The sequence below is a fragment of the Lynx canadensis genome, chromosome E3 (assembly GCF_007474595.2).
Source record: "Lynx canadensis isolate LIC74 chromosome E3, mLynCan4.pri.v2, whole genome shotgun sequence".
NCBI lineage: Eukaryota > Metazoa > Chordata > Mammalia > Carnivora > Felidae > Lynx > Lynx canadensis.
The window spans coordinates 5,114,000-5,135,707 of NC_044318.1; positions in this window are offsets into that span (position 1 = coordinate 5,114,000).

The window sequence follows — 21,708 nt, forward strand, 5'->3', positions numbered from 1 at the left end:
AGGTGGGGAGACAGGATATACAACAAAGAAAAAATAAAATAATAAATAATTATATGTGAACCCTGAAGCAGAAGAAGATATATAAGAAGTTTGTGGATGAGGTGGTAGAGAGTGGGATCTTGGAGAGTGGGGTTTGACAAAATTGAGAGAATGGTGAGGGCAGCTCAGGAGAGGGTTACACCACCAGCACAGGGGTGCACTTTGACTAAGACTGTGATGTTCAAGGTTCAATGAAGATGACTTCCTGAGGACATCTGATGGAGTATGCACACTGGTGAGAGCTGGTAAGCAACATTGGAAAGGAACATTATGCCAGGATTGTAGCGCTCAAACTCAGGACTTAGATGTCCTGGGGTAGGACATTGACTTCATTGAAGGAATTGGGCAGGGACTACAGGAGGTAGCACTGGGTTCAACCCCAAGATGTCTTGACTCTGAGCATCTGAAGAGGACATTCTTTCTATCCCTGTCAGGAGGGTAGGAAAGGAGCCACACTGCCTTGGTGTGTAGTGTGAAACAATCTTGGGAAGATTGTTTGTGAACCCCTATTCCCAGGTGGAAATTTAACTGCTCAAAATATGACACCCAGTTTGACCACACTCTGGGACTACAACTCAGGTCTCTGATGTTTGCCAGAAACTCACTATTTGCCCCAGACAGGGAGAAGAATTGACTGAGTCTGTCAGCTCTTCTGTTTACAACCTGGATTTTAATTTTATTAATTATTGTCACCATTAGAGACATTTAGTGCAACAAAAGCATTTTTTTAGAGAACAGTTGTTTCCCTCTGTAAGAGCAAACATAAACCTTGTTTACCAAACTGCCAACTTCATCAGCGAGTGTGAGACACACATGTGTGCATGCACAAACACAAACCGAGCCTCCTGAGAGCTATCCTGTGAGAGTCAAATGGTTTTTGTTCCACCCCTTCCCAGATTATAAGAAAAACAAAAAATATAAAAGTATAAGAGGCCCCAGAAGCAGTTTAGATCTGTGAGTATCCCCCATCCCATTCCACCCCCATGTGCAGTGTTTTCCTGTGCTCCAGGAAAATAGAACTCTTATTGAAGACATCTACCCATGCCCACCACACATGGCAGAGGGCTTACGGCCAATCCAGCTGATGCTCATGTGACAGACTAGCAGTCCATGCTAGCCAAAAGCTTCAGAGTCCTGGTGTACAAATCTTTCTCGCTCTCCCTCGCTCTGCCTCGCTCTGCCTCGCTCTGCCTCTCTGCCTTGCTCTCACACAACAAGAAGTAGGAAGGCATATCTGTGTAAGGAGGACTCATCAGAATCTCTAATTAAATACATGGCAGCTGGTGAATTAAAGCATTTGTCTTAGCTCTACCATCCTATAATACCTTATAATCCTGAGAGTCCAAAGTATGAATTAATTATAATTTTTAAGAACCCAGGGAACCAGCAGTGTAGAGGAGGGAGGAGTGGAAAAGGAGAAGCTATGGATGATGACAATAGATGATTGTGAAGAAGGGACAGGGCTGTCATTGTTTTCATTTAGAAGCTACTTTTAGGAAGTTTACAAGCCTACTTATTTGTACATCTTTATGTGAGTGAGTATGTATGTATGCAATACATGTGCATATATTCAGGGTCAAGTCTTAAGCACTTACTATCGGGCATCGAACAGAATCAGTTGATCAGCACTATGGCATCATTGTCAGTAGTGGCAGTACAAGCAGTAGTATGTTACAGCTCCTGAGAGCTTGTTATGTGCTCTCTGTAGGCTGAGCATTTTCCCCTACCGTATCTTAAGATGCATGACTGTACTGTGTATGTAGTTAGTATCACTCTTTCACCAGTGAGAAGACAGAAGTTCAGAAAGTTGAAATTATCTTCTCAAAGTCTTGTACAGCTCACAGGTGTTGGAGCCAGTACTCAGTCCCAGGCTGACCTGATCCCAGAACCTCTTCCCCGAATCACCAGGCCACCCTTCCTAAATTGACTATATACCAGGCCCTTTGCTAGGTGCCAAGATTGTAGAATTTAATAATAATAATTCTTACCCATAAGGAAAGGAGCCTGCCATTGAAGCTAGCTGAGGTTTGCTGTTGTAACAGGTAAATCTCTACCTCTGAGGGGTTTGGTGCAGGGAAAGTTTATTTCTCTCTCATGTAACGTGTGACCACGCACATGGGATGAGCGCTCGGTTCTTGGTAGTTATTTATGACCCAGTCTCCTACCACTCTCTGGTTCTTCATCTTTACCATCAGGCTTCCAGGAACAGGAGGCCAAGAGTGTCATGCAGACTTTGTATCAGCTAGGTTGGGGAGTGACCAGCAGTCCTTCTGCTTCTTGCTCCATCTACCCTAACTTAGTCACATGGCCATGTCTAGCTGCAAGGGAGGTTGGAAATGGAGCCTAGTGTGTCCCCAGGAAGGAGGGAAGAATGAGGTATATTTGGGAAAGGATTCTAAGAAGGAGAAATTCCTGAATTTAAAAAATGTTTATTTTTGAGAGAGAAAAAACACACGTAGAGGAGGGGCAGAGAGAAAGAGGGAGAGAGAATCCTAAGCAGGGTCCATGCTCATCACAGAGACTGATGTGGAGCTCGGACCCACAAACAGGGAGATCTTTAACTGAAGCTGAAATCAAGAGTCAGACTCTTAACCTACTGAGTCACCCACCCAGGCCCCCCCCAACCCTGCATTTTTTTTTAAATGTCATAGGTGCAGAGAAAGATGGAACTGTATGAACAGCTTTGTTTTTTGTCTGCTTTTCCTCCAGAAGTAGCAAGCTGAGTCTTTAAAAAGATGATGAAAAGAAAAGAAAATGACCCATAATTCCCACAAGTGCAATACACATGCAGTGAAAAGAACAATGCCCCTGGTGGTGTTAGGGGTTTGGGTTCACAACTTGGCCCTACTGGGGGAAAACATTTCTTACCTTCCTATGCCTTGGCTCCCTCCTTGGTAAAATAGAGACAATAGCACCTGCAACATGGATGCTGCATGAAAATGAGAGGCAGGAAGACCAGTGGAATTCCTGGCAAATGTCATATCCCAGAATCATCAGCACTATCTTGGGGCAGCAAAAGGCTCTTCCAAAGTCTCTAGTTGCTCTCGGCACCCTGTGTTACTTTTACGGAAGTATATGCTGGATCTTCTTTCAACTTCTCACATACTGAGTCACCTAGATGATGGAATAGTGCATGCTTAAATAGCTCACTGAACTATATAACCAACTATTTTTTTAATTCTCTATTGCCTTAAAAAATGGGGCTTGGCCCCATTTTAAAAAGTGATCAGAATGTTCATAATTGTATTATTTTAACAGACATCGTTAAGTCATGGCTTCCCAGGAGGCACTGTTGTAAGACCTTTACATGTAGTATCTCTTCTGTCCTCGCAAAAACCTGCAATCAGGGTCCTATTATTATCCCCACTTGGATATCAGCCATGAATGTTGAGTTTTGGTCTATCTTGTTCACTGCTCTACTTGTAGCACCCAAGACCGCGCTTGACATGGAACAAGTACTCAGAAGTTTGTGGGATGGATGGTTAGCTCTCCCATTTCCAGGAACGATGTGGCTGGGAGAACTTATGTGACTTGCCCATAGGTACATAGCAGTAAGTACTAGAGCTACATCCAAATCCAGGTATTTCTGTCCCCAGGCTTCATTCTGCAGAGCAGAAAATATTAGCCAAGGCAGGGGTTGGACCTTAGATATTCAACATGAAGTGATCTCACAACCCCATGACACATTTGATTGATCAAAATACCCGTTGCTTGATTTCTACTTACAGGGATTTCGTTCTCTAGAAATGGAGAGGTAAGGAAAATGATGATTTCCACTGTGACCCAAGTGGTGACTTCGAATAAGACCAGCAAGTCGACTGAGCCCACCATCTGGATTTTGTGAGGTTGTCTCTGGGAGTCAAAGGTTGTCAGGACTTTCAGCACAACCTTGACACAGCTCTGCCCTCCTGGAGCCTGTTTTCCTCCTATGTAAAGCGTGCAACTTGGAAGGGACGATTTCTGAACCCTTACAGCTGGTTATCTTGGACAAGTAATTTAAAATCTTGGGATCCCAGTCTCAGGGCCTATGAAATAGACCATAGGGCAAGACTGTTGTTGAAGAAATGGCATTGTGTATACTCTTGGCACAGAGCAGCTTTTCCATAAATGGGCAGCACTGTTACTATTCCTGTTCTAACCATCTGTAGTCCTTTCCTAAGTTCTTTAGAATATATTGGAGAAACAGAGCCACAACTATATATACTTCATGCTTTGTAAACCTCAGGCTGTTCAGGTGTCCTGAGAGTCACATTCCTCCCATGGGCCCCCTCTGTATTAGGCTGATCGCACTTTTCTTTAACTGTGCAGCTCAACCTGTGGGAAGTGCTTAGAAAGGCAGTATCCCAGCTTGAGTGTGGCCCTGCTGTACAGAGTATTCCCTCTGGCTCCTCCCTGCTGGCCCTAGGCAGTCCTCCTATTTTCACTTCTCACTGACTGGCCTCTGGAAGAAAGTTAGTTTAACCATGTTTGTTTTTGTCTTTTCTTGTTTTGTCAACATGCCATTGAGAAGGAAATGCAAACCTGAGCCTTGATTAGACATCTCCCCTGGTACGGATTTACCCTCATTTTCAATTCAGTAGGTGCTGGGGCACAGGCTTCCTGCCACTGAACGATGCTGCAGCCAGTATGGAACTGGCCAGGGTCCTGAAAGGACACAAAGGTACAAGTGGTGTTCCCTTTCTGGGAAGGCCTTTCCCTCCCCCTCCACCCCAGTCTCTCCCACTACTTAGCTACTCAAGAGCAGCCCTCCAAGCTGAAATGTAGGATCTTGGGAAAATGCCAAGGATCCTAGGGCATCCTACTCACCAGGAGGGAGTTCTGCACTTGGAGAGAGCCTGGATCTGTGTGTGTGCACATGCATGCACACACACTTCCTGGGAGACAGGAATCAGGACTCTAGCATTGATCCACACACCAAGCTGTGTGACACTGGGTGAGCCATTTAACCTCTCTGAGCTTTATTACCTCATATATGGGTAAAATAAAACCATGGGGTCTTGACCAAATCTGTTTTCTGAACTGCACTTTTTCCTCATATATATGATCATTTGTAGTTAAGGGAATGAGCATTTGAAATATCAGTCTTGACACCCCATTCTATATGTGGTCTTGAACGTACAATTTAACATTTCTGGGCTTTGGTTTCTTTGTCTATAAAATGAGATCATTTTGTGGAGCCTTACATGAAAATGTACAGAAAACACTTAAGAAATCGTCCTTCTTCCCCTTCCTTTTTCTTTCTTCTCCTCTTTTCCCTCCTTCCCTTCCATCTTTGCCTTCACCTCCTCCTTCTCTTCCTCCTTCCCCTACTATCTCTCCTCCTTTTCCAACATCATTATCATCATTGCCATCATCTCACCATGAGGTCAAATTGAATTATGTCCCTGAAAGTGCTGTGTCATCTATAAAATGTTTGAAATACCGAAATAGCTATGCTATAGGTTAGGCTTACCTTAAGTGAAACTCAGTGTCAGTGTGTGTGTGTTTGTTTGTGTGTGTGTGTGTGTGTGTGTTCAGCGTTTTAGATTTGCTCACTAGAGGAGTATGGCTGTCGGGCAGGTCAAATGCTGTGTGTCAAGGCATGTGGTGAGGGAAATGAGTTTGCCTGTGGATGGGGGATCCACCTGGAGGAGTTGGGCAGCCCATCAAGGGTGGGAGGCAAGCAGAACACCTCAATGATGGCTTAAGAAACTTACAAATAAAGCTGAGATTCCTAATGTTTAATTTCAAGTGACTGAACATTAACATTTAATTAACTCCTGACTGCTAAACCAATATTAAATCTCAGCAGACGCTGGTGGCATCTCCTAAGTATTAGCAGCCAAGAAGCTACAATCCTATCATGGTGACACATAGCAAGATGGAAGTTCACACGTCACATAGGATCTCAGTGTTCACATCCTCTTTGTGCCTTTAGGCATCTATCTGGTTCTTGGAAAACCAATAGGAATCAAATACAAATTGATATACTTTGCTTCAAACTCCAGCTTTACCTCTCCCTAGTTGTACAACTATTGGCCAAGCTTCTCAAATTATCTGATCTCATTTTTTCACTTAGAGGATGGGAAAGGTAATCCCTACCTTGTTGTGTCTATACATCAGTGCCAATAGATATAAAACACCTAACAAAAGACCCAACCCATTGTTAAGGACTTCATGTTTCTGTCCCACCACCCAAATTCCTGCGCTAAAACCCTAACCCTGCAGTGTGGAATGGTACTACCTAGGAGGTGAGGATTTTAAGAGGCAGTTAGGTCTAGATGAGATCATCAAGGTGGAGCCCTGATGATGGTGTTAGTATCCCTTTAGAAAAGAAAAAAAAAAAACTGTTAAAGGACCCTCTGCTCTCTGCCATTTAAAAGAAAATTAAAGACCCCTCTGCTCTTTGCCATGTGAGGATATATTAAGAAGACAGCCATCTGCAAATCAGGAAGCACCTCCTCATTAGATACCAGATATGCTAGTACTTTGATATTAAGGCTTCCCAGCTTCCAGAAGTACAAGAGATAACTGTTTGTTGCTGAAACCACCTAATCTATGGTATTTTTGTTGTAACCCAAATTGATTGAGATATCCATAAATGCAAGATATGATTCTACTTCAGTTTTATTTCCCTTACCCCCTCTCACTCACTATGCCCAATTATACTGAGCTTCTTACTTCTTTTTTTTTTTTTTTAATTTTTTTTTTTTCAACGTTTATTTATTTTTGGGACAGAGAGAGACAGAGCATGAACGGGGGAGGGGCAGAGAGAGAGGGAGACACAGAATCAGAAACAGGCTCCAGGCTCTGAGACATCAGCCCAGAGCCCGACGCGGGGCTCGAACTCACGGACCGCGAGATCGTGACCTGGCTGAAGTCGGACGCTTAACCGACTGCGCCACCCAGGCGCCCCCTGAGCTTCTTACTTCTTATTAAGGACAAGATCTATTCTACCTTGTTGTTTTCGACGTGTTTTTCCTTAAGCTTGGAATTCTTTCCTCTAACCCCAACCCCTGGCCATTTCTGTTGTAAGTCTCAGCAGAAATTCCACTTCTTCAAGAAAGTTTCTCTGGCCTTCTACGTAGATCAGTTTCCCCCATGAGATATGCCCATGTCTCCCTCATTACATCTGACTTTAAGCCTAGAAGATATATAGTCCCATCTTTCCATTCGACTTATGTCCAGGGGAAAAGCATTTGGTTCCTTTCATTGCCTTCAAAAGCCATTAGAGTCTCACAATCTTTCTTGCATCCTTTAATGAGTTAGTTGTTTGTTTACTCTGCAAGTGCCAGGTCTGACAACAGTCACCACTTGCATCAATAATCCCCTCCTTTTCAAAGACTTTGACAGTGCATTTGGCTTTGCACATTTGCATAGGGGTGAGCAATACATTCTAAGTGATCATAGAAGGGTACTGGAATTTGGCTCAGTTTGTCAAGGGAAGAGTTTTATCTCTGTGAAGGTGTGGTTGGGCTTTGGTGAGCTGTTCTGGATGGTCATAATCTGCCCATAGGCTGTGATCAGGAACAGTGATTTCCAACATCACAAGACCCACCAGCATCTGGAACAGGATTTTATTTTATTTTATTTTATTTTATTTTATTTTATTTTATTTTATTTTATTTTGTTTATTTTAATGTTTATTTATTTTTGAGACAGAGGGAGACAGAGCGCGAGTGGGGGAGGGGCAGAGAGAGAGGGAGACACAGAATCGGAAACAGGCTCCAGGCTCCACGCTGTCAGCACAGAGCCCGATGCGGGGCTCGAACCCACGAACTGTGAGATCATGACCTGAGCTGAAGCCGGACGCTTAACCGACCGAGCCACCCAGGAGCCTCGAGAAATAGGATTTTAAAATGCAAAGCTTTGGGGTGCCTGGATGGCTCAGTCAGTTGAGTGGTCAACTCTTGATCTTGGCTTAGGTCATGATCTCATGGTTGTGGGATTGAGCCCCTGCTTGGGATTCTCTCTCTCTCTCTCTCTCTCTCTCTCTCTCTCTCTCCCTCCCTCCCTCCCTCCCTCCCTCCCTCCTATTCTCTCTCTTAACCCCTCTCAAAATAAATAAACTTTATTTTAAAAAATAAATTAAAAATGTAAAGCTTTGGATCTATAAGGAAGTGGATACAGCCCACGTGGAGTAGATTTCAGGACATGGAAGATGCAGACTTGCTGTGGAAAGGTTTCCCCTTTCCCCACAAGTAAAATCAGGGTTGGGTTTGTCAATCTAGCATCAGTAACTTCATCAGTCCACACTGATTGAGTGTCCACTCTGGACAGTGGGTGGATATGTGATGTAATCATTGGTCTACTTTGGGGTCAGAGACAAGAAGAGAAGCGGTGGCAGTTTCAAAAAATGAGCTGGGATGAGGCTAGAGAGGCAGATAATAGGGGTGAGGCAGGGCTGTAGCAGGTGGTGTCTCCATATCCTGAAGAGGCGGAGGAGTATGACAACGTCATTGAGCTTTCATGAGCACTAATTGTGTTATACCTACTACATTGAGGGTTTATGATATAGCTGAGTCTCCAAGCACTTATTTGGTACTCTTACTCTTCATGGGAGGCACTAATATTAACCCCATCTTACAGATGAGCAAACTGAGGCACAGAGAGGTTAAATAGTTTATTTATGGTCATCTACCTAGCAAGAGATGATGCCAAGATTCAAACCTAGTTGTTTGACTCCAGGCCTCATATGCTCTACATCTGTTATCTTTTGTTTCTTGTTTCCAGATTAATCTCCATATGGCCCTCTCATCATTCCTCAATTCATCATCATTCATTCATCAATTATTCACCGCTTCAGCAAATATGTACTGACCATGTACTATATGTCCATGCCTGAGGTCTCTACCCTTCTAGGGGATACAATTAAACACATACATATGTAAAATAATTCAAAAAGATTACAGAGTCTAGTAGCTGCCATAAAGAAAATTAAACCAGATTTTGTGACAAAGAACCTATTGAGGGGGATTGTGGGGTCACCTTTATTTAGGGAGGTCGGGGTGGGGAACCCCTACAGTGATGACATTTATACCAAAACCTGTAGGGTAACACGAGGCATTTATGCAAGAAGCCTACGAAAGAACCTTCTCATTTCCCCATTTCTCTTTATTTGCTTTTGGGTTTCTGAGGGTAAAAACTGTATGTTGGGCTTTCATCAATGGTGCAGACTTTGAGACTTTGGGGCGGGCAGTCTCAGAAACATGCCTGCGTACATCCAGATCTTGGGATCTTCTTGTGAGTGCTCCTTAGAGGCACTGTCTGCTGCTCCAGTACGCTCTTCCTATAACTGAGGATCTATTTCCTTGTTGCCTTGGTCACATTTGGCTTCCAAACCCCTATCTAGTCGGCTCCCCAGGGTGGCTCAACTCTGGGTCGTTGGGGACCAGTTATGAAGCTGTCCTTTTGCCTTACTCACTGCTGAGCACAGCCATACGCTGACGCAGAAAATCCTAAATCCAGTTAAGTGTTATTTGCTTGAAATATTTGAAAGAGCTAGCTTGGCCCATCTTCAAATATTTTGTTAGCTAATCAAAGCCAGATTGCGGTCAGAGGCCATATCTAAATTTATTAGGAAAATTAATAGACCATTTAGATTTTATTGGACTTAAGCTAAAATACGATAAGCAGTCACACCAGCAGATAGTCATTAATTATTACACTGACCTGTATGATGGGCTCATAATGAAATATTGACTCCTAGGTAAGTCATGAGGCCTCAGGACAAGCTCTAGAAGGGCGTCCTCACTCCATCTGCTTGAGGTTAATTAGATGGGACACAATAGAAGAGGCTTCCAGTAAATACACACTGTTCATTCTTTCAAGCAGCATTTATTGTTCATCTACTGTGTGCAGTGTCCCAGGAATGTACAGAACAGACAGTCTGAGTTTGAATACTGGTTCCATTACTTCATAGCTGTGTGATTTGGGATATTTACTTCACTTCTGTGGATCTCCATTTCCTCATCTGAAAACAGGGATAACTGTGACTATGAGGGTTGATGTGAGAAGTCACGGAAATGATGATGTCCCTGTATGTAGATTGTGCTGTGATTATGGTTATCTTTAGTAATATTGCAAAAATGCAGCTTTTGCCCTCAGATAGTTTAAAGAACAACTTATGATACAGCTGACCCTCCAAGCACAGTTGATTTCTTTCCACCGTGTGCCACGTGCATGTTACCTAGGGTCAGAGAAGGCTTTGATGAGGTGTTTGAGCTCCATTTTAAAGGATGAAAGGGTTTGTTTCCCTGGTATCCCAGGGATATGTGGCATTTCCAGGTAGACATAGCAGAGGCAAAAGCATGGAGGCTTGAACAGCTGGAAATTAATGGAACTTTACATAGTTAGTTTGGCATTATAAGGCAGGGGCAACACCATTAGATTATTATTAGGATAGTAAATATTGGAAGTTGGTATCAAATCACTTACCTTTATGCTTTTTTCCGTGAAATGTGCATGTATCAAATAGTATTTATGAAGATGATTTTTCTGTTTCCTTTTCTCCTTTGGCTGGATGTTTTGTTTTGCCCAATGGAGCCAAAGTAAACTCAAGTTTTTCCAGAGTCAAAATCATGATCAAGGTGTCTGACCTATGAGGTTTCTCCTGGTACCTGCTCTGTATTGGCATGGCATAAAATACTTCCTGGTGCACATGTGGTTGTGACCTGGAGTTTCACTTCACTGCCTGAGTCAGACAGACCTGGATTCAACTTCAGGTCTGCTACTTACTTTCTGTGGGAATTAAGGTGAGCCTCCCTGAACCTCATATTCTCCATCTGCAAAAGGGAGGTTTCCAACAGCTACAGCATTGGGCTATGGACAGGATCATTGAAAAAAAAATCAAACAATATATATATAGCTCTTAGTATAAGCTCAGTATATTTACATATTCAACAAATGTTAGTTCCCAGAATAAAATGTGGTATGTTTAATTTTTTAAAATTAATTAAAAAAATAAGTAGGGGGAGTGTAGCTATATATGGGTGTTCTGTTTCATGTACTAAATATACATCTGGCTTCAGAAAATGAATATGCATTTCTCCAAAGATGTATATGCATGTCCCATTTCTTCTATTAAGTATATATGCCTGTTATATGTATATAATTTTATAAATATATAAGCTTAAGTATATAGATACCTATCTTACTTGTACACTGAGAGAAATACATAAGTAGAGGCAGTAGATATAGGAAGCTGTGGAATATGCCAGGTGATGGCCACACATGATGATCTGGTATAATGAGTCCAACAGTGTGTTACTTGATTTTGGATTAGTCAAAAGTGCTGGGGGGCACTTGATCACAGACTCCATCTCATTTCTCCTGGATAACGGTGTTCATTATGATGGATAGTGAACAAAGCAAAAGGAAGTGAAGAGAAAACTGGGGCAGGACCATGACTTGAAGGACATGGTGGAGGGAGGTGGGGGCTTGTGCCTTTGTGTTGTGAAGGCTGCACCATCGTCTTCCATATGCCCCGGAGCTGTGGTCAGGGTACAGGGCAGCCAGGGGCAGGGGGTGGAGGTTGTTGGGCAGTGGCAAGAGCTCCAGGGAGTAAAAAAAGTGGCCATCTGCCCTGGCCAACAGCTTGTGGGAAGTGTGGAGAAATGGGTGTGACCCCAGTGACTCAGGGCTTGACAGTGGCATATTACCTAGTTTCTGGGTGACTTTGCAGACACAGTGAAGGAGGGAAAAAATCAATTCTATTACTACTGCATTATTGTTGTTATTACAGACTGGAGTGACCAAGGTTTCTGTTCTCACCTGGGGCTCCTTGAATAGCAAATCAGGGCCTCATGGTGACCCAAGCAAGGAGGAGTTCCTGCCACTGTTGGTTTTTCTGGTTGATGCTGTTGAGTTCCTTTCTCAAGACAAAAGTAGAGACAAGCCTCTCTGCTTGAATGTATTAAAGAGCAAGGGAAGGAAACACCAGGAGGAAATGAGCTATTGTTAAAAGACACCTTGCCACATGAGGACAGGAGGACAAATGGAGTCTACCCTGTTATATTTGGTATAGAGTCACTGAGAGTCTCTAGGAGGGAGACTTAAATGCATGGGTGAGACAGACAGTGAGGATATTCCACACGAGGAACTCTCTGATCACGGGATTGCTGATTTTGATAAAGACACAAATGAGTTAAAAATAGTCTGGTCCAGAGCGTGGACGGAAGCAGGCCTCCAGGTTCCTGGGCGCATGTGTGATAGAAATGCAGTGGGGCATTTTAATTAGATCCCTTTACCAGAACTCCTGACCTTCTGTGTAGCACATTAATGTATTTTACTAATTATAAATGCAATTAAAAAGTACTGAAATAAAATTAGGCTGATCTATCTAATTTACATTAAGCACTTTCAAATTATGCAGATTTTAAAGTCTCTCTCTCTGTGTCTCTCTTTTTTTCAATTTGGGTTTCAGGGTAAAATTGTCTGCATTAAAACAGCTGGAAAACAACCTTGTAGGAAAACAAATTTCTTTTCTGTGATTATTCTCAGTGTGCGAGTTAATTTTCAAGGCAGTAATATACTTAGCTGGCATCGAGCAGTGACTCATAAAGCAGAAGACATATGCGTCTGGATGCAAGCATGGGAACACAGGTCCATGGGGGGATTGAGTGTGGTTTGGTTACTTTGGGGAATGAGGTTGAAAGGCTAACTAGGCAAAAAAATACTGACGTGATGGCCGCTAAACAGTTGAGATTTACAAAGAGTGAGATGTAATGGCAGGCATAATGTGCAGTTGATAGAGATGAACCATCTGGTAAGTTTATCCAACAACACAGGATTTTTTTTGCTCCTCTATGCTGACAGGCGAAGAGAGTGATTTGGGTGATGAAATTATTGCCTAGCATTATTAAAAATCACGGCGTTCAATTTTGCTGGCTATGGAAGTTAGGTATGCAGAGCAGCTATATATTAGGTGGGGAAATGGAGCATAAAGGCTACAGTTGGACACTCTCTCCTCAGCCGCTGGTCGTGTATGCTTTTCTGCTGGAGCTGAGGAGAGAACCACTGTTCACCATGGGTCTGCTGGAGGCTGCATTGGCCCAAGGAGGAGACCTTGACAGGGCCTCTTTACAGATTAAATCTGATCCGCAGGCTCCCTGGAAGCAGAGGTGTAATAAGCTCTTCTCCCGAGTTGCATATAAGCTCCTTAAAACGTTCCTGGCATGATATAACTCCCCTTTGCATGGTGTGCTCAATTTTATTTGCAGCCCAAACTTTGTCCTTTGAGCTCCCCATCAAAAGGAGGCCTAAAATAATCCCCCAAATTGGAGCTGTTGAGTTTGAGCAGGGAGAAGATTTCGAAAATCCTTTCTCCTCCCCACCCCCCTTTTTTGACTCTAAAGAAGCCTTTCTACTCAGAGCCAGGGAACCAGTTTTGCTTACTCTGACATGGAAGCCAAAGGGAGTGCCAGTTTCCCATCATCTTTCCCAAAAGAGGTTGATGGTTGCACACTCAGACAGGTGCAGGAGATGAGTCTCCTTGTGTTTGGAAATCTCCCACTTTTACTACTTCCAGGGTAAAGTTATTCTCTGCCCCTCTGTCCTTCAAGCCTCTGCCACTGTAAATTCATGCAGCAAGTACTGCGATGGTGCTACTTGTAAATTCGTGGAAAGAAGGTATTAAGATCTTTCTCTCTAGGAGGAGCATGTCTAGACCAATGTGGATGACCAGATGCTAAATTAGAGGTAGGTTTTAGGGTTTTCTCTTCTCTGAGGACCCAGTCAATGGCTAGAATCAACTGTATGGGAATATAGCCAGTGTCCTCCCACCAAAAACTGAAAGAAATAACTTACCCCCCAGTCTTTAATTTCAATTCCATAGTACCCCTTGGCCACCTTGGCATCAAGCAAAACTCCCATCGCCCTTTTTTTGGTTCCAGACTTTGTCCTTCTCTGACAAACACAGCTTCATGGGATCCTTTGTCCTATATTATTCCCACCAGCTGTGGGGCCTTTAGTAAGTTTCTGAATTTCTCGCAGCTTCTGTTTTGGATAACAACACGTTGCAGTGAGCATTACAATGTCACGAACACGAGGCACAAGCGTCATGCCCAGCATTCATTCTCTCGCTTATCACATGATTATGGAGGTTCTCCCTGTGCCAGGCGCTGCTCAGCCCTGATGTATTACGGTTAATGAGTGCCCATCATGCCTTGGACATGGATGGTGGGCAGTGATTAAACATTTGATGAAATGGGACTGAATTAGTAAAGTGATAAAATTCTCCAAAGCTGTAGAGCTTCTACTGACACCATGTCAGATGCAGTATGGGTATTTCAAATTAAATAGCATGGGTTATTTGCCTCCTGGATGCTTGCCTCTCTAGGACTTCAGGTTCCACTATGATTACATTGCTTCAGTTACATGTGTAAGACTTCAGAAAGGATTGTCATTTCCTCTCTTCTGCCTCACCTCTTATAATTCCCACCAGTAATCAAACTTCCATGCTTTTCATATGCTGCTCTCTGTCTGGAGTGATCTTGTTTATCCCAACTCCCATAACTCATGTCCTTTCCTATTTGCCAAACTCCTGCTCATCCTTAAAAACCCAGCTCAGAAGTTTGTTCTGGTAAGTCCTATTCTCAGTACTTACAGATGATCTGCTCCATCCATTCTCCCAGTGGTCATATTATCCAAGTACATGTCTGTTTCTCTGTCTAGACTGATAGCTTCTTGAAGTCAAGGTCCTATGTCCAATTCATGTTCGTATTCTTCATGACGACCATATTGTCTGGAATTGAGTAATTGCTCAATAAATGCCAGTTGAGTGAAGAAATAAATGCATGAATTAATGCATGGTTGGATGGATGCATGTAGAGAGAGAGAAAGAGGTAAACATTTACATACGAATGGATGAATGGATAGACGGATGGATGGACAGACAATGAATTAATACACAAGTGAATGTATAGTCCTGGTTTAATGGTAGTAATGACAGTATTTAAAGTCTGTAATCCCAAATGGCTTTGATTAGTGAAACAATAAAGCAGGGCTGTCCTGTTCATTGCTAAGGTTTGGACCCTGAGGGCAGGGAGTCTCCAGGGTATTTCATGAGTTAATAAATCTGAGGACAGATGAATATGTTCATATGTGCTGTGGACTCTAGGTATGAATTGCACTCCATCTGGTCAAGGGGGAGCCTGCCCTCTGTGGGCTGTATTGCCCCTTCCCATCCTGCTCTGCCCTTCCTTCCCTCAGTGTGTGCTGTGATAGCCAAGTCCTAATTAATTATGGTGGCCTTCCTGCAAGCTGGGCCTCGACACCAGGGTTTTCTCTGCAGCCACGGCTGCTGCTGCCCTAGCTTCTTGCCAAGCTCGCCCCCCGCCCCCCCCAGACAAACATACTTAGCAGGTGTTTTCCTCACATTAATAATCAGAATTGACACATTCTAAATGAGGGCCTCCTTGTTGTGCAGGGCAGCTCTGATGGATATGTGGGGGAGTTGACGGCCCCTGAGAAATGTTTTTGCCATTACCAGCATTTCTCTGACAGGTTTTTAATAGTCCCACTAAAACTGCAGTATATTGGAAAATTTTGTAGACGAAGTGCAAAGGGCTGCTATGACTTGGAGGCTCTGGTCTGGAAAAATACTGTTAGAGGAACACGGAGTTCCTTGAATAAGGGTGCTCTTAGAAGAAGCTGCAATGGTGTTGGGTTGGGCTGAAAGCTGGGGAGTGGGCAATTTGGCCAAGGGTCTTTGAGGAAACCTGGGCTGCCAGTGGCACTAAGTAGTGACTCTTGTGAGCTGTGGGATGAAGGACAACTGAGGCCATGGAATACAGCATGGATTTAAACACTGGATTAGAGAGGGTCAAACAGGATGGGTTCATTCACTCACTCATTGTTGCATAAATTTTTTTAATAATCACTTATTTACCTCCAAGTCATGTGTCCCAAATAGAAGTGAGACTCTGAAAGTTCAAAATTATATTAACTAATTTATGGCCTCAGGCTGTTTAGGCAGATTTGAAGACTGAGCCTCAGTTTCCTTGTCTCCAACATGAAGCTACTAATGCCTGTTTTTTTAGAATTTTATATGAGCATTAGAGATCAAATGAATTAGACTCTTTGTAGGTCAGGGTCCCTGCCAGAAACAGCTGACATGTACTAATGGGAAAATTGAGGTGAGTTTAATATAGGATTGCTTATCAGAGGTGGGCAGGGCTAACAGAACAGAAGGTACAGCATCTTGGGGCTAGCAGCAGTAGAAAGCTCTTACCACTCCTTGGCCTCAAGGGGTCAGGGGGCTGTAGGACAGGCATTGGGCATTTGGGCATGACCTGAAGTAAAGGGTCAGGTCATTGCCAACCTGCCTTCTAGTGGAGAGGCAGTCCAGAAAACAAATACTCTGATCCTTTTTTCTCACCCTCTGCTATCTTGGTGATGTGTCCCTTTGGCCAGACTCCAGAGGAGGCCCATCGATACAGTCCATAAAGTTTAACCTTCCAGGGCACAGAGCAGGGTGGAGAGTATCCCCTCGGTGACATATGGGAAAGATCCATCCACAGCTGAACTCTTAGCAAGTCAGTTAATGGTCATTACTATGGGTATAAGGCACTAACGTCCCCATGGGGGATGTCCCCAAAGGAGTGACTGTTGTTATTATTTCCAGCCTTATTATTTGCTAGCAGACTTGCTTCCTCCATTATCTCACGTGCTCTCATTTTATCTCATTCCTCATGGACCACCAGAGAGAGGCCAACAGGTGGCAAGTCTGATTTGCTTTCCAAGGGTTAAAATCAGGCCCTGAGAGTGAAATCAGCTATCCATAGTTCCTTAGGAAATCGGGTCCTTTCCAGGGACTGTAGTCAGTGGCAAAGACAGGATCTGAAAGATAAACAAACCTGATGATGCCCCAAGATAAGCTTTCCTAATTATTGGTGGCAGCACCTGGATCACTGATGCCCTTTGGCTGGCTCACCTGTCAAGGAGCTGTCACTTAGGGACCCTCCTTACTTCTCAGCCCACTGACCCTCCAAAAGGCTCTATTTAAGCCTCTTGGGGCAAAGCAGTGAGCCTTTCCCACTGGAGAGGCAGGATCCCAAGGAGGAGACAGGATAGCCTGATAGAGATGTGTATTTGCCAGGCCTCAGACAGAAGCTAGAGTTGCCCCCACAGCCCCACCAGCAACAACTAACCCTGGCCCGCTGTGAAAGTTAGGTACCCAACATTTGGTGTGAGCCCAGATGGCTCTTTCATTCATTTACTGGGTAACTTGTGCATGATGACTTAAACTCTCTGAGCCTCCTTTCTTTCCCATGAGATGCAGAGAGAGACAGAACTGACTTATGTTAATGTCCTGAGCTTTGAGATTGTTGTGGCCATTTGCTCCTTTCCCCTTGTTGGGCCTGCGGACTTCAGTTTCGTTTTCTCCCATCCTCAGTTTGGAGTTCCAACCACCCCAGCATCTCTTCCAGCACTTTTGCCATTCTGCGGTGTCATGGGAAGACCACAGGGCCAGGATCCCATGGGAGCTGGCACCCTTCCGGGTCATCTTTAGAAGCTGCCTGGATGAGAAAGATGGAGCTGGGTTTCTGGGCTAATTTCACTTGTTATTAAAATGGGTCATTACTGAGCACATTTGCACCATCAGAGAATCAATTGGGTGAAAACCAGTTTGCTAGTAGGACTCCTTGTCGTCTTTTTAAAAACTTCATTGTGTAGGTATATAAACGGGGACGGGGGGCTGGGGGGAAGGAGCTGGGAGTCTAGAACAGTGCTTTTCAAACTTTAACAGGAATAGGTATCACCTGGGGATCTTGTTCTAGTGCAAGGCTAATTTAGTTGGTATGGGGAAGGACTGGAAATTCTGAATTTCTAATAACCTCCAAGGCGATGCCAGTGTTGCTGATCTGGACCATACTTTGAGGAGCTAGACCACTCAACACTTCTGGGAGTTACATTTGGTTGACACAGCACAGCCGATAAGGAGAACATTTTACATTGTAAACCTTATTTATGGATTGCATATCTGGAGTCTTCCAGTTCTTTCAGTATCTTTCTTATTTCTTGCTGTAACTCCTGAATACCTATCAGACTTGCTAGTTCTACACCTGTGTCGTCACTGAGTTGGGTCCCTCTCAAAGTTCATATGTCGAAATCCTAGCCCCCAGTACCTGAGGATGTGACTGTATTTGGTAATGATATCTTTAAAAGAGGTAATTAAGTTGAAATGCAGTCTTTGGGGTGGGCCCTAATCCAGTCCTAGAACTCCAGAACAGCTATGCTACTCTGCCTTCCGTAATCCAACCTCAGAAACAGGGTCTATATCAAATACACTCAGGTTTCCATCCCCCTTGTTACTGAAGAGTTCATAGTTAGCTGTTTAATATTGAGCTTCACCCCTGGGATCTCCCCAAGTCATGGGTATCTGTAAAAAAAGGCAGTGGTCACAAAGAATCACGTTGCCCTAGACTCAGAGTCTTTCCTCCTTAAAAAAAAATAATGGGGCGCCTGGGTGGCTCAGTCGGTTAAGTGTCTGACTTCAGCTCAGGTCATGATCTCGTGGTTTGTGAGTTCAAGCCCTGCGTCGGGCCCTGTGCTGACAGCTCGCAGCCTGGAGCCTGCTTTGGATTCTGTGTCTCACTCTCTGGCCCTCCCTGCTCATACTCTGTCTCTCTCTGTCTCAAAAATAAATAAAACATTAAAATAATAATAATAATATTTTATATTAATATTAATATTAATTAATTAATATTAATATTAATATTAATAATAATATTATTTTAAAGGTATAAATGACACTCAGAAAACTGCATGTTTACAGTGTAAAATTTGGTAAGTGTTTACATTTGCATATGCCTGTAAAACCATCATCACAACCAAGGAAATGAAAATATCCATCACTCCCAAGGGTTTTCTCCTGCCTCTTTACAGTCTCGGATTCCACCGCTATTTCCAACCTCCTCAGGCAACCATGGATCTGCTTTCTGATTTGTAGAATGATTTGCATTTTATAGAATTTTATGTACATGGAATCCTATGGTATATACTGTTTTGAAAACATTGAGATATAATTGACATACTACAGTATTCACCAATTATTCCTGTAGGGTGCAATGATTTTTAGTAAACTTACAGAGTTATGCAGACATCACCATAGTGAAGTTCAGATTTGTCCATCACCCCAGAATATCCTGCTTGGAATCAGCCTCCTGGTCTCCCACCTCCAGCTCCAGGCAATTCCTAGAGCTCCAGGGGAAATAATGGTCTGTTTTCTGTCTCTATAACTTTGCCTTTTCTGGGTGTTTTACACAAATTGAATAAAAAGTATGTTGTATTTTGCATCTGACTTTTTCTACTTACTGCAATGGTTTTTGGGTTCACCCATGTGATTGCATGTGGCAATATTTCATTCTTTTAATTGTTGAGTAGTATTGTACTATATTGCTGTCCCACATTAATTTATCCATTCATCAATTGATCGACACTTGGTTTGTTTCCAGCTTGGAAGTATTACAAACATGCTGATGTGGACATTTGTATGCAAGTCTTTGGACATATGCTTTCCTTTCTCTTGGGTAAATATCTAGAATTGGAAAGTGTGGATCATTTGTAGGTAAATGTTTGAACTTTCTAAGAAACTGCTGAACTATTTTCCAACATGGTATACCATTTACATGTCTACTAGCCATGTATGGGAGTTCTAGTTTCTCACATCCTCATGGACATTTGGTATGAGTAGTTTTTTATTTTGGACATTCTAATAGGTGTGTAGTGATATCTCATTGTGGGTTTTTTTTTTTCATTTCCATAATCAGTGATGCTGAGCATCTTTCACTTATTTATCATCTGTATATTGTCTTTGGTGAAGTTTCTGTTCAGATATTTTGCCCATTTTTTATTTGGGTTATTTTGTTGAGATATTTTAGTTTTAAAATACTCATAACATAAAATTTGCGATTTTAATCATTTTACAACCTACAGTGCATTGGTATTGTTCATTGTTGTACAACCATCCCCACTATGGTTTCAGAACATTTTCATCACCCAAAGCTCGGTACCCAGTAAGCAGTTAATCCTATTTCTTTCTCCCCCCCAGGCCCTAACAACCACTGATCTGCTTTCTGTTGCTATGTGACCTGTCCATACAATGGAATATTATTCACCCATTAAAAAGGAAGCAAATACTGACACATTCTACAATATGGATGAACCTTGAACACCCTAAGCTGCTAAGTCAAAGAAGCCAGACCTAAAAAGTCACAGATTATAGGATTCCGTTTATATTAAACTTCAAAATAGGCAAATTTAATTATTGAATTGGAAGTGTTCTTTATATAATATTGATCCTTGATAAGCCATGTGATTTTCAAATAGCTCCTCCATGTTACAGAATTACATACCAGTTCTGAGGACTAAATGAGCTAATACATCAAGAACTTGGTATAGTGTCTGGCATAGACCAAGTGTTTAATATATTCCAGCTGTTGTTTGTATTTCATTATTTGGATCCTGTCTCATTGGGAATTTTAGTGATTTATTCTGACCCTGAGCTCAGTACAGAGCTCTTGATGTACAGTTAAAGGTGCTTATTGCTAGATCGTGTCCCTGGAATTATGGTAGATGGACTTTCAAGATTGATACATGGTAGGTTCTCCACTAATTTTTTGTTTACTTAAATTCAAGTGAGTTAGTATATAGTGTACCATTGGTGTCAGGAACAGAATTTAGTGATTCATAACTTATGTTTAACACCCAGTGCTTATCCCAACAAGTCCCTCTTAAAATTCCCATCATCCATTTAGCCCATCCCCCCACCCACCTCCCCTCCAGCAATCATCAGTTTGTTCCCTGTATTTAAGAGTCTTTTATGGTTTGCCACACTTTGTTTTTATTTTATTTTATTTTTCTGTCTCTTCCCCTATGTTCATTCAACTAATTTTAAATGAAGTAGCCTAAAGTGAGTAGTAATGATAATGATAACACTCATAATTGTCATAATAATGATAATAGCAATGATAATTTTTAAACTGTCAATCACTAACCTTTTGTCCCCAAATTAACTAACTGGTCATTACTCTTGACAGAAGGCACATCCAACCACGTAAAATCCCCTAGAGAGAAGGGGACCCCATAGTCCTTCCTCACTTCTTTGAATCTGTCAGGCTCAGAACCACAGCTCAGGACTGTCCTCCTCTCTCAGTTTGAGCTGAAGTCTCTTTGGCAAATTGTACACCTGTTTCCTTGTATGCTATTTCTAATAGACAGAGGGACTTTATTCCCTAAAAAGCCTTTAAAAGTTTGTTTGTTTGTTTAGAGAGGTGGAGAAGAGGGCAGAGAGAGGGAGGGAGACAGAGAGTCCCAAGCCAGCTCCATGCTGTCAGCATGGAGCCCGATGTGGGGCTCTATCCCGTGAACCATGAGATCATGACCTGAGCCAAAATCAAGAGTAGGATGCTCAGCCGACTAAGCCACCTGAGTATCCCTAAAGCCTTTAATTTACACAAAGATCATTTCTCCTTTCCCCAAATCCCAACTTCACTAGCCTTCTTTTCTCAATAATATCCACAGCAACCACAATAACAACGAATGTAGGCACTGTGCACTTTGTCATCATTAAAAATATGGGGCTATTGGGTGGCTCAGTTGGTTAAGCATCTACTTCGGCTCAGCTCATGATCTGACAGTCCATGAGTTCAAGTCCCATATTGGGCTCTGTGCTGACAGCCCAGAGCC